This window comes from Vicugna pacos, unplaced genomic scaffold, assembly GCF_048564905.1.
Source record: "Vicugna pacos unplaced genomic scaffold, VicPac4 scaffold_19, whole genome shotgun sequence".
Taxonomy (NCBI): domain Eukaryota; kingdom Metazoa; phylum Chordata; class Mammalia; order Artiodactyla; family Camelidae; genus Vicugna; species Vicugna pacos.
In genome coordinates, this window is record NW_027328740.1 from 73,628,839 (window position 1) to 73,642,384 (window position 13,546).

General features: G+C 46.9%; 1 protein-coding gene across 1 annotated transcript in view; it reads left to right on the top strand.

Moving 5' to 3' along the window:
* The window catches only part of LOC140693517 (uncharacterized), an 81,572-nt gene that overhangs the window by 333 nt on the left and 67,693 nt on the right, over nt 1-13,546 (top strand). Inside the window, exons 2-4 of the mRNA XM_072957337.1 lie at nt 321-460; nt 4,899-5,117; nt 6,510-6,733. The gene's annotated coding sequence lies outside the window, so the exon portion shown is untranslated. The remainder of the gene's footprint in view (nt 1-320; nt 461-4,898; nt 5,118-6,509; nt 6,734-13,546) is intronic.

Consider the following 13,546-nt stretch of genomic DNA (forward strand, 5'->3'; position numbering starts at 1 on the left):
CCGGCGTCCCGGCCACAGCTGTCCAGGGCCAGGTGTGCCCCTGCGCCTCTTGGCCCAGCCGGGCTCCCCTCAGTCCGCGGCTGGCGTCCGCTTCCCCTCTCCCGCCGGCGAGTCCTCCCCTCCCGGGCTTCCTCTCCTAGGCCGCCGACCCGTCCCCACCACTGGGCGGGCTGTGTCCCGGGCGGGCGGGGTCTGCACACCCGGACGGGGCGGGCGGCTTGGGCTGGGGCTGGGGCTGGCCTCCGAGCGGGGCTGCAGCCCGCACCCCCCCTTTCCCTCCCCCCTAGGGCTGCCCTCCTTTCCCTTTCACCCTCCCTCAGGACCAGCTCAGTGGCGTGTGTGCTGCTCCCCGGACTGAGAGCCTCTGGCTGTAGCGCCCAGCTTCACCTGGTGGAGTCGGGAAAAGGGAGCATCAGTGCTGAGCAAGCTTCTGTCTCCTCCCTCAGTGTTTCTGCCGCAGGTAAGTATCTTGAACACTTTCAGGTGTTATGATGGCGGTGCTTGTTGATGTCACGTGTTTTTATAGTGAGAGGGATTAACAGTGGTGAAAGCAGGGCTTGGTTCTGTTAAAAATGAGCTGAAGGCATGAAGCTGTGATATCCTCCTTCCTTCCCTCTCCAAGGGTGAAACGTGTGACAGTCAATTTTAAAAAGATAGTTACAGTCCCTAGCTAGCCCAGCCCAGCTAGTGTGTGTTAACAGGAACAGCATCACCAGAGGCCTTGGAGACCCAGGGATATTGCAGTCCTAAAGAACTCCTGGCACAGTTTGGTTTGTATTGGTTTTTTGTTTTTCTTAAATTGTGGGACAGACTAGTGGTATAAAAAGAAAAATATTTGTCAAGAAATATTTTTTCATATAACAGCGTTATTGTGATATAGTTCACACACCATGAATTCCATCCATTTAAATGGTAAAATTCAGCAGCTTTTAGCATATTCACAGTTGTGCAACCATTATTATTCCAGAACGTTTTTATCACTTCAGAAAGAGCCGTGGAAATTAATGACCTATCCACCCCTCCCCAGTGGTGGTTCTAAAGAAATTTCTTGGCTAATCTTGACCATAAATTCACTTGTTACATTCCAAGAAAAATCTGGTAGGAATTCTAATCAGAATTGCAATGAATCTGTCTATCAAAACAGGAAGAATTAACGTCTTTATGGCACAAACTTCTTCTACCCATGAATATATTCCGGACCCTATATTTTCCTCTGTCCAGAGCCTGGCCCATGGGAAGTCCTCACTACTTGTTGGGCTTGTGAATGATGAGATTCTATACATCGTTAGTTGCAGCTGTAGCCTTTCACAGAAGAGAAAAGAAACCTCAGTGAAGCAAGTGACTCTCTGATGGTCAGAAAGAGTGACAGCCATTGCTGGAGTGATCCAGTGGACTTGGTGTTTACAACCAGAATTCTCCACCACCTACAGCTAAGGGGATTAGAGTGTTCTTTTATTTTTTCTTAATGGCGTTGCTTTTATTTTTACTTATTTTTTAAATTATTTTTTATTTAAGTGTAGTCAATTTACAATGTTAGTTTCAGGTGTACAGCAGAGATTCAGTTATAAACATATGCATATGTATATACATATGTTTTAGATTGTTTTTAGTATAACTCATTACAAGAAATTGAATATAGTTCCCTGTGTTATATAGCAGGTCCTTGTCATTTATTTTATATTTACTAATTTGTATCTGTTAATCCCTCCTTTCCTGCCTGCTAAATACAGTTTGCTTTCTATGTCCATGAGTCCATTTATAGGAGCACCATTTTTCCTAGTAATATATGCTCTTTGGCTGCTTTCAGTTTCAGTAATTCCATCTTATCTGTGGGCGCTTTTCTTCTGGTTGCCTTTATGTGGTTTGCACACGTGGTAATAGAGATCTTTATTTGGGAGAACTCCAGGTCTCGTGTAGTCCCTGGTACAGAATGCCCACTGAATTGATGATTGAACTGGGAAAAAAGCACAGTAAATGCTGGAATTTCCACTATGGTTGAGAATTCCAGGTTTCAATAACCTGTTTAGACAACCTTACTATTGGCTGCACCCATACTGGGTAATTTGGTGGAAATTCATGGTATGGTGGTGTAGAGACGGGACCTTATATTCTTCTTCTCTTTCTATTTTCTAACACTCATTTTCCTGGGCCTTCCAGATCCTCCCCCAGAAGTGCCCAGGGCTGGCTTAGTGCTGCACTGAGGCAATATTTGTTAATAACGCCCTTTCCTCTTCTCCTCTGAGCCTCCGTTTCTTTCTGTGCACAATGAGCGCTTAGACTAGATAAATACTTTTCAGTTTCTTTTAAAGCCATGTTTCCTTTGAGAAACAGAAAATGCAAATATCTCCTCTCAACCCAACCCTTTAGATTTTGGTATGTCCTCCAAGGAGTGACAAAGCTCTTTGTGAAAAATTGATGTGATTTTGATTGCAGGTGACACAGAAAAGACTCTTCAGAGATTTATTGCAGGGAGAGGGCAGGAAAGAGGCAGTATGTGACACTTTCTAGTGTGAGCAACGGAGCAGGGACTTGGATTTAAATACGGTGTCTGACGTGGCCTCTCTCTAATCTTGTAGAATGTGATAAACTTCTCTACCTCAGTTTCTTGATGTGTCAAGTTGGGGTGATAATATTTTAAGGCTTCTGTGAAACATTATACAAATAAGACATTTGTGTCTCGGTAGAAACAAGATCTGCTAGGGATTCAGGGATTTGTTTAAAAAAAATTCTTGTCCATAGCACTCTGTCTGTGTGTATTTAGAAGTTCCTGGAGGGTGAGGGTGAGTCTAAAGTCCATTGTGGGACAGGTGGCCCATATTTCTCCGTGTCCCAGTTTACCCCCTACTCCCCAGTCCTCTTCCTCAGTCCAGGATGAAGTTCCCTAGTAGATTTACACAGAGGTCTTGTGGAAATGGCTTTTCATTTTATTGTTTCACCAAGAAGGGCTGCCATCATGATCTCTGTGGTCAGGTTTTGAAGGGCTGCCATCATGATATCTGGTAAGAATTCTATGCAATTTGGAGTTCCAATTTAATGAAAAGAAAAAAATTACAAATAGAAAATTAGAACAAGGGTGGTGACAGGGGCTCTTTTAAGTGGACACCATTAGCTTTGTTAGCTTCAGGTGCTGTGGCCTGTTGCCACGAGGACCCATCCTCTTGCTCTGAAGTTGGAGGGACTAGTGGGCTCAGTGGGAATGTTAACTGAGTGTATCTCATGGGCTGGGCATTGTCCTATTTGTACTGTGTGTTCCTTATTTGAGACAGTGAGCTCACCTAACCTCGATAACCTCTTTAAAATATTAGACTTTTAATTTTGAGATGTAATGTAGATTCCCATGTGGCAGTAAGAGATTATATGGAGAGGGCCTATGGGCCCTTTGCCCAGTTTTCTTAATGGTTCCATCATGCAGTGTTGGGGTACAATTCATTACTGACTCACTAACAATTTGAGGTTTGTGTTATTGCCCTTATTTCTATTCACGATTAAACTGGGGCTTCGAGAAGCACGCAGGCCTGTCCAGGTCACCCACATTGTTAATGCAGAGTCGGGTGAACATGGGCTTGGGATTTCCAGGCAGTACCATTATGATGGTTTGTGGCAGGGAGCAGCATTCACTTTGCTTGTTTATTCATTCATTCAACAAACATTTATTGAGTAAACTCTGTGGGTCAGATGCTTTCATAGAGTTATCTGATTCTTCAGCAGTACTGAGAATCAGGTAATGTTTATATTTTTTAATCTGAGAAAATTAGCTCTGAGAGGTTATAACCTCCCCAAAGGAAGTATAACTCATAAAGGAGGGATAGAACATGTGTACAGTCACCTCCTTTTATGCAGGTGGTACCCTATGCATTTTACATTTTCAAACATCCGTAATCCAGATATATTCTTGTAAGGCAAGGCTTTTTTTTTAATTGAAGTATAGTCAAGTTTACAATGTTGTGTCAATTGCAAGGTGTTTTTTGACTTTTGAATTAAAAAATACTTTTTCAGGAGGGAAATTAGGTGTATTTATTTGTTTGATTTTTTAAAATGAGGTACTGGGGTTTGAACCCAGGACCTCGTACATGCTAAGCATGTGCTCCACCAATGAACAGTACCCTCTACCCCAAGGCAAGTTTTCTTATCCATTATTATGAAGCTTAGGAGTTCAAATAAATTGAATAGGAATCCAGATCTTTTGATCCTACTGTGGTCCTTCTCTTTATATTCTGCTGAAGGGGGTTGGGGAAGCATTTCCTTTGTTCATTTCTTTATTCAGCATTTTTGAGCAGTGACTTTGCATCAGGGCCTTGCTAGGTGCTTGGAAATAGAAAATAAGAAATGACCTTTCTCTGCAGAGGCAGGAAGCCTAGACCAAAAGCTGGGTAATGTGATCCGAGCTACAGTAGCCATATGCAGACTCTGAGGACAAACTGTACCCTTGGATTTGCTTTGGCTTCCCTTGTCTTCTGGCTGGTACACACCAGGTCACCGCAACCCAGATGGGCCCGTAGCACACAGCAGAGAATGTACCTCGATCTCCTCTCCCCTCTCGGCAGGGCCTGCAACATGAGCATCCCTGACTACGTGCAGTGTGCTGAGGACCACCAGACTCGTCCCGTTGTGGTCCAATCCATAGAGATCATCTCAGAGGAGAATTTCTTTTGCATCTATCAGCTACTCACCTCGGTTAGCCATATCAGCCCTTGTGGCTCCCAGTGGACACTCTGTATCCACTACAGGCACCGCTATGTGCCCGAGAATCGGTGGAGCGTCTTCCAGAAACACCCCAAGGTCGTGGGCCTTGTCACCATTACCGAATGTCTCTCTGCCAAGGCCTTCGAGAAGCTCCACATGCAGAGGAGCTGTATGGTGCATCGCTTAATGACTCTCAGCTTTTTGTCTTTGTGCAGCATGGGGAGGTAGCCGAGCAGACACGCACCGACGTTGCCTTCAATCTAAGAGTACTGCAGGGTGGTGGAGAAGAGGATCGAGGACTTCACTGAGTCACTCTTCATCTTGCTCAAGTCCAAGTGGCTGGATGGTGGCCCCAAGAATTCTGGGGACAAGATCCCCCTCCCCTGCATCCCGTTTGAGAAGGAGGACTTCATGGGACTGGACACAGACAGCAGGTAAGTTTACCTGGAAGCCAGTCCACCTTGGCTGTGTGCTGGATTGCTTCCCTACATCCAGAAAGGGATCAGCAAGGAAGAAGTCAATCTTGTAGCCAAGGGGGGAGGGAGGTGCAGCCCGCCGGTTTCCAGACATTTCAAAGTGAATCCGCCTTTATTTCAGAGAGATCCTTTTAGGGTTAGTGTGGACACTTACTCCCGCTTTACAGCCAGGAACATGGTGGGACCCCTGGAGTTGCTGTCCAATAAAGTAGCCAAAGCCACATGCTAGGAGCACTGGGGAGGAGGCTGGACTCAGCTGAGATGTACTGTAGGTCAAATGCACATCAGACGCTGAGGCTTGTCTAGTAAAAGTACATAAACTATCTCTCTACTTCCTATATTGATTACATGTCAAAATAATAGTATTTTACATACAGTAGATTAAGTAAGATCTGTTCTTAAAATCACATTCTAGTATTTGTTTTTTGTTTGTTGGTTTGTTTCTTTGTTTCAAATTTTAAACGTGGCAACTGGGAAACTTTCTTTACATGGCTCTCATTTCATTTCTGTTGCGCAGCCTGTCCTGGTACATGCTCATCCCTTTGCTTATAGATGAGATGCTGAGCCCCGAGAGGCAGAACGAGGCGCTGGTTGAGCTGCGGCTGGAGCCGCTGTCACCTGCCTCCCAGGCCCAGCACCTTTTCAGCTCAGGCCGTCTCTTCCTGCCCAACAGCCACCATGCCAAGTTAGGACATCAGAAACACCGCCAGGGACTTCCTAATGAACTCCTTATGCAGGGAAAGGCGTATCACGGTGTATGGGACAGAGCAGGGAAATGTTCATTCCCACTTTGTCCCTGTGATTAAGTCAATGGCCCCACTTTGCCTCGGAAGTACAGATGAGCTCTTCTGGGCTGCCTACCCCCCACCTTCTGCTCTGTTTCCCCGTATATCTATCATGTTTTCCCTCGGGCTGAAGAGGGTGAGATGCCTTTGCCGAGACGTGGTCCCCCTTTGCTGGGGTGAGTGAGGGAAGCTGTGTCCCCCCGGCCTACGGCCTCGGTCCTTGAGTCTGGAGAGGGCTCATGGTGGTCCCACAGGTGGCGGTCAGAAGACCTGGCATGTGCTACCGGGCCCGCTTTGGAGGTGGTGCTCTGTGATTCTTGAACTTACCTAAGATCAGATCCTACTTTCTGGTTGTTGGTAAGTTGGAGGAGAAGATGCTAGGGAATTAATAAAAAGAATGTCGAGAGCAGCCCTGTGAGTGAGAAGCACAGGGGACACTAGTCCCACCTGCGAGAGCCCACCTAGCAGGCTCTGGATGAATTTTCTGTTCCTCCCCAGAAATACCTCTATGGCTTAAGGAAGAGGAGAGGCATGTCGTGGCCATGATCTGTACTTGTCCTCACAGGGCCCTGTGATCTACATGCCCGCACTCCCCATCTGCTTCTTGGAGATGAGCTGGCATGTTTAGGAGCCTGGGCACTGCTGAGGGCATAGCTCCCAGCACCGTGCTACACAGAGTCTCGCTCCGTTCACCTCATCTGTCAACTCCTGCTGAGGCCCCAGACATTAGTCAAGTAGGTGCATCAGCGAAACCTAAGCAGGGACCACCTTCTCCCCCTGGACAGACTGGTGAGTGAGCAGTGGAAGCCTGGAGCCCTGCCCCAGCCCCCACGCCAGTGCCACTTCTTTTGTCATAGGAGGCACTGGTGACATTTTTGCTCAACAAATGCTTGTCTCTGAGTCTGCAGACCCACCAGAGGATGCCAGCTTGTTTTTGCCTTTTGAAGTCTGCCCTTGGGACTTGGCGGAGTAGCCGGATGTGTACTTAGCCCACAGTGGTTCAGCGCATTAAACCTGCCTCCTTGTGGGTCTGTCTATTCTGGTACCATAAGGGCTCAGCCAGCATCTGAACGTCATTGAGATAACGCGGCCAGTGAGCTCGGGTCAAGCACATTCTCCTCCAGTCACTTTTACTCCATTGTTTCTTTTACTATTCCACAGTCATTAATTTTTTAAACAATGCTTTGGTGCAGGAGCAGAGCCTCATTCTCTCCTGCTACTCTTGGTGGAAGTGAGTAAAACGGTTCAGACTGAAATGCGACAATAATTTGTAGCTCAAAAGCTGCCTAGTCGCTTGTAGGTCGAATTTTGGTTAGGGGAGCTGAACACGTTGTGGTCCCCCGGCAGCGCCGCTCCCCTCAGGCCCCTGCTTTCCCTTGAGCAGGAGGTGAGGTTGGGCCTCACCATCCCCGCGTCCCTGGCCTCACACACTCACATAAATTCTTGTACATGCAGTCAAAATTATTTTTGTTCTTGTGTGATTCTAATTTTCTCTTGTTCCTCTTTTCCTTTTTCTTTACTCCTTTTTCACTTGTACTGCCCAGTGAGCATGTTGTTGCTTCTGAAAATGTGGGCTGTGCACACCCTGCATTGGAAATAGCCAGATTGCCCTCCGTACAGTCTCCATCGCTTTAAAAAGCAACAACTTAACAGCTGTTTTGATCCATCTATTATCTTAGTCATTTTTTATTTTCTAATTTTTTGGAATATTTGCTTTGTTAGCTCATCACCCACTGGTGTTTGATACCTGTTGAAATCCTTGCTTTTGAGGAACATGTTTGGTCCTCCTTTTATTTGATGACAAATGCGCCCTTATTAAATTTGTTTCATTGTTTTGAAGAAGTAAGATGTGAATTGATTTAGTCGGCTGCTCAGGGATTCTTTTCATGGAGTATTTAAACTTGTAAGGTCAAACTCTGCAGCATTTTGCTCGATTCCTGCTTTTACACAAACGTGCTCAGCACGCGGTTCCTGGCTGTCGCTGTGTGACGTGCGTGACGTCGCTTCCTGGCCGGCGGTCACTGGTGAGGATGTGGCCGCCACGGAGGTGACAGCTGCAGGGGACGCTGTTGGAGGAAGAGGTCACCGTTTGGTTCTTTAATTTTTTTTTTTTGCATTCAACTTCCCCGTGCCATTTACTTTACTTTGCCTTCATAAATGGGCAGAATTGGGTCTAAAATCCATGCCACTATTTTTTCCCTTTACGAGGCTGGTTTTTCTGAGTATCAGGACAACATGGCCTTCTCCTAAGTAGCTGGCTTACCTGGATCTGTTGGGCAAAGGGACTGCTAAAAGGGCCGTAGCTTCCTCTCTGCTCCAGCCAGTGGGCATTCAGAGCTGGGTCTGTGGTTTGCCTCAGCAGCCGTGCAGACCTTCCTGCCTCGGCCTTTACTTTTAACCCATGTTGGCAGTAAAGAGCTGAATCCGTTTCTGTTGCAGCTGACGCCCACCACGTGGGCCCCCTAACGTGTCGTTAGTTTGTGGTAGTCAGTCCCCAACACCCCAGTCAACAATGAAGGAAGATGATTTGTCCAACCCAGGACCTTGGATTCTCAACCCTACCCTGGTTCATCTCACCTGGTGGAATTGTTTGGCCACCACCATCATGCTGACCATGAGGCCTTGTTTCTCCTTTCATGCTCTGGTCCAAATGTGGACACTTCATTTTTCACTGAATTTGTCTCGCTTGAGACAGGCCAGAATATCTGAATGAGTCCATCACATTCTGGGTGGGGAACAGAACAGAAGTAAGTGTCGCAAGTAGATGGAGTCTAGGCTGTCCGGGTTGGCAAATGCAGGCTGGGATCTGTGATGGCTGGGCTGTACACTGGACACAGGCCTTTCCCATGGCTCCTGAGAGCCCATGAGTTGAAGTGATAACAGCCTTGCGTGGGTTCCCCCATCCTCATCTGCTCATTGGCAAGTGTGTCTGCTAATTAGGAGCTCCCCCAGACCTCGGGCCCTTCAAAGCTCAGACCATGGGAGAACCTTGAGTCCCTTCTCCTGGGCCTCCTGTGTGAGAATCCACTGCCTTCTGAGGTGACCAGCGGCAGGAGATGCCTCCCCATCCAGGGAGCACCCTACGGAGGACTGTTAGTGCACCATGCTGTGAGCTTGTGTGTTTCCGGCCATGGTCCCTACAGAACTACACTTGAGATGGGCTTATTGATGGAGATAACAGGACTGATTCCAGGGCAGGGCCTGGGGGAGGGAACAGTGGAAATTGAATGTGACCTCAGACACCTCGGTGGGTGCTGGGGCTGTTACTAAAATGGGGAGTCTGGGAGATACCTGACAGGAATGGAATTCCAGAGTAAATGGTGGACATGAGGCATTTTTAAGATGCCATTTGTCATCCAAATTAGGACTTCAAAGAGGCACTCGGGTCGATGAGCCTGGGGCTCAGGTGAAGGAGCCGGACTAGAGATACACGTTGGGAGTCGTCATTCTTAGCTGGTGTTCACAGCCTTGCATGTGAATTAGATCATCTCGAGAGCTGCAGACTGAGACTGAGGGGGGCAGGGCTGTGTCTTGGTTGGAGGAAAGCCCAGACCATACAGCTCTGGTGTGTCAGTCAGTGGCGTTTGCCATTTTCAAAGCAATGCCAGTTATCCTTAAGGGGCCAGGGGCTGGGCAGGGCCAGCCAGGAAGAAATCTGAAGGGAGGGTCGTGGCCACGTGTGCGTCTTGGGAAGGTGCAGAGGCTGCAGGGTACGGGAGGGTAGACTCCTCAGAAGCTAGAGTTGCAGTGAGGAGTGGGGAGAAGTTAGTCACAATCACCTGTGAGGGAGGGAGGGAGGCCTAGGGAGCCCCACCTTACCGGACTCGCTTTCCCATGAACAGAAGGCAGTCAGACAGAGGATCTGAGGTGAGAAGGGATGGGCACTGGGAGGGGAGCCAACCTGGAGAATGGTGCTTGCAAAATTCTGGAATAGTCTCCCTGAAAAATAGAGTTAAAAATACCCAGACTCTTAAGAACATTGTTAGTGACTTGGGAGGAGGCAGTTGTTTTTCTGGCCTCCTAAGGGTAAGGCATGTATCCAGGGATACACAGAAGATACGGGCAGTCTGTTCCGGGGGCTTGATCGTTACCGGGGGAACAGTGCAAGTTTAAAGGGGGAGAAGGGCAGCGGAGGGAAACTAGCCAGGCCCCGTGTCAGGTACCAGTCGGCCGCCCTACTTGCGTGTTGCATTCACATCCATGCCTCCCAGGTGGGCGGTGGCAGCCCCCTTTTGGGGATTGGGAAGCCTTCTCAGAGGGGTTAAAGAATTGGTCCATTTAGTGACTAGTAAATGCTGTAGCAGGATTCAAGCAGGGCCTTGTCAGAATTCAAGGGCATGTTCTCTCTACTGTTTCCAGTACTTCCCTGTTATACCTGGAATGGTGAAGTGGGTCAGTTTTGGAGCCTTTCAGAAAAAGTATGATTTAAGCGCCTCTGGACTGTTTCACAAAGCTCAGCATTCTTTGATGGTTCTGAAGCACGCAGTGATTTTCGTCCCAGAGAGGTAACGTCTAACTCCTTTGATGATGACGTGGTTGCAAATGGTGTACAGGTGCAAAACCAGACTTTGCAGCTTCTGAAGGGAAACTCTCCAGTTCTCCCTTGGTCGGCTTTCTTCCACGGGATGTAACTGTGCTGCAGCGTAGGCCTGAGCTTTCCATATGGAGTGAGAGTTTAATATCCGATGTTAGCATAAAACGGTCAGATGAAGAAAATCGAAGTTGACAATTTATTTTTGGGTTTCATTAGTCAAGATATACTATCAGTTAATGGCCCATATAGCAAATGAAATTGAGTACAGGACATTGCATTTCTTACTTTCTATTTAGAGTTCTCTTACAGAATAATGTTGCCTGCTTTGGAACATCAGCTCCACCACTCACGGCACCTATCAGTGTGTTGGTGTGATTGCATTTACAGAGTGAATGTAATCTAGGCTTCCTCAGCCTCAAACACTTCAGTGCAGAATCACGGGCTGTAGCCGTCTGTTAGTCACGCAAATACTTCTAAAATTATATGATTCCAGAAAAGAAAGAAGAGAGAGAGAGAGATTGCCTTTATCAAATTTCCTTTCAGTTCTAAATGAAAACTGTTGTTGAGCAGCTCTGGTTTCCTTTGGATAAGAATATATACATTTCTTTGCATGTAACCTGGGTTTTGGGCTAGAACACCAAGTTCTTGCTGTCCACAAGCCACAAAAATAGTAGCCAAATGGCACACGTGTGAAATATTTTATACTTTTTTCTGAGAAAGTATCCTTGAATTTGGGACTTGGGCTGTGATTTCTGCTTTTTGATTCCCCCACCTGTCTTGTAATCTCTCACTCCTTCCCACGTGGTTCCCAAGTGTTCGTGGTCTCAAAGGAGCGGGCAAACACCCAGTTGGTCACCATGTACTGCTGCTATAGATAGAGCCCAGACAAGACTTAAAGGACATTATCAGAGAGAACTTCCTGGAAGAAATGGGCTGTACATTCAGTTGTGAGGACAGAGTAAGAGTCAGCCAAGAGAAGGAGTCAAGAATGTGGCTCAGGTCGCAGGTGCAGCCCGGGCAGAGGCCTGGAGGCTTTTGGCGTGGGGACCCGGGGAGAGTGCCCTGTGTGGTCCAGGGTGGAGGGAGCCCCTGCTGGGGAGGACACTGGAGAGAGTCCGGGGTGTAGGGCTTTGGAAGAAGTTGAGTTTTACTAGAACTGACACAGTAGGCAGTGAAGGGTGTCAACAGAAGTGACCCTCAGGGAAGGTACTTCTGGTTTTGCTTCTGATATACTACAGACAAAAGGGTCGGGACGGGTGAGAGCAGGTATGTCTGTCCCTTTGAGATCCAACCCGTCATTCATTTATTCATAACACGTGCACTTCAGTGAGTCTAGGGGAGAGAGAGTGTAGCCACATAAATAAGCAAAATGTATTTGCTTCTTGAGAGCTTAGCGTTGTCAGTTAGCCTAGAATGTTCTAGGAAGAGAGGAACAAATTGTGGAGGTTGGAGGGAGGGAAGGCTTCCTTGGGAAACAGTCAAAATGAACCTGGAGGCAAGTGGGAAGTAGGAGCAGGTCAGGGGGCTCCTGAGGTCACTGGGGACCTATGTAATGAGATGAGGCTGGGCGAGCAGGGTCTGGGGTGGGGCTAGAACTCTACCAGGGAGCCTCTGAACTGTTTGAAGTGGGGTTGATGTAATCAAATTTGTGCTTTGGGAAGGCTGTCGTGGCTTTGTGTGTGTGTGTAGCGGGGAAGAGGTGGAGGGTGCCACCAACTGGGGGATCATTTGAAGGCCATTCACAGGCTGGGATATGGGCTTCGGGGCTACTTGGGGACGGCAGGGGCAGTGTGGATGCCGGCTTTTCTTATGGGGGACTTGTTAGCGGGGCTGCCCTAGAGGCACCTTGTGGCTGGAAGAAAACTGATGGAGGCTGCCAGGGGGACATTCCTCTTCTCTCTTTCCATGCCTAGTGTGATTATCTTAGCTCAGCCAACATTTGGAACAAAAGAGCTAATCTCCAGGGTTGCCCAGGCCTTTGTAGAGCTCCTTCGAGTGAGATCTGATAGGATTTAGGTTTGTGTTCAGATCTGGATGTTCACTTAGCTAGAAACGTCCTGTCATTTCGATTTCCATAGGGGTTTTTATTCCTGATAAAGATTGCTTTCTTGGTGAGAGGAAAATTATTACAGCTGTTGTCTTTTTCAAAAAAAATCATATGTTTTAAGAGCTTTAATATTCAAAAGAATAGGAATATATAAAATATTTAAGGAAGTCTTTGGTGTGGTTTCTTTGCTTTCTGAGCTAATGTGGACTTAGAGCCTTTGTATTACTTAATAGCACATCCTTGTCAGTATTTAAAGAGCTGTTAGTGAGCACCCCAGGCCCCACCTCTCAAAGAATCGTTAAAGTTTGCTCTGAAATAGTGAGGTCATAAACGTCTTGTTTTCAGAAATCAAAAGGTTTTAAATACGCACCATAGCTCCATTTATAAAATAATAATAAGTTCAAAATTAAGAAAATGGAGGATAATTGATTTTTTTTAAAGCCTAAACATAAACTTTCTTGTGCTAATTTTGCAACTGGAAATTTTGAAAAGAAAAATCCTACTGCAATATCATCTACGTGGTATATATATATGAGTTTCACGTTTGAAAAGTAACTGCGCAGTGGTTTTCAAAGTCAGGAGCATTCCAGCTCAAATACTGGCAGTGGTGGCTGCTGGTTTTCAATGGAAGAGCCTAAATTTGCCTTCTTAGCTTTTTTTTTTTTTTGTACTGAGAAGGTTGAGTAGTGCTTTGCCAGCAAGATTTTCGGGCAATTTGAGGGCAGCTGTCGTGTTCCAGCAGTGAGATATTTCCATGCATTTTATTTTCTGGACATCACCAGGGCACATGTGGGGTTTGTGCCTGCAGGCTGGAATGCTGCAGGACTCCCTAATCCATCACCATTATGTCCTGGTGCTGCTCCGGTCAGTGAATGATTTTCTGTGACTTGGAGGTAATGTGGTCTGATGGTGATGATCAGACGTGCAGTTAAATGCTATTAATTGAAATAAGAGTAACCTAGAAACATTGCTCTAACAATACAGGATGAGGGAGGAGGATTGGCTGAGCTGCTTGCAGTGG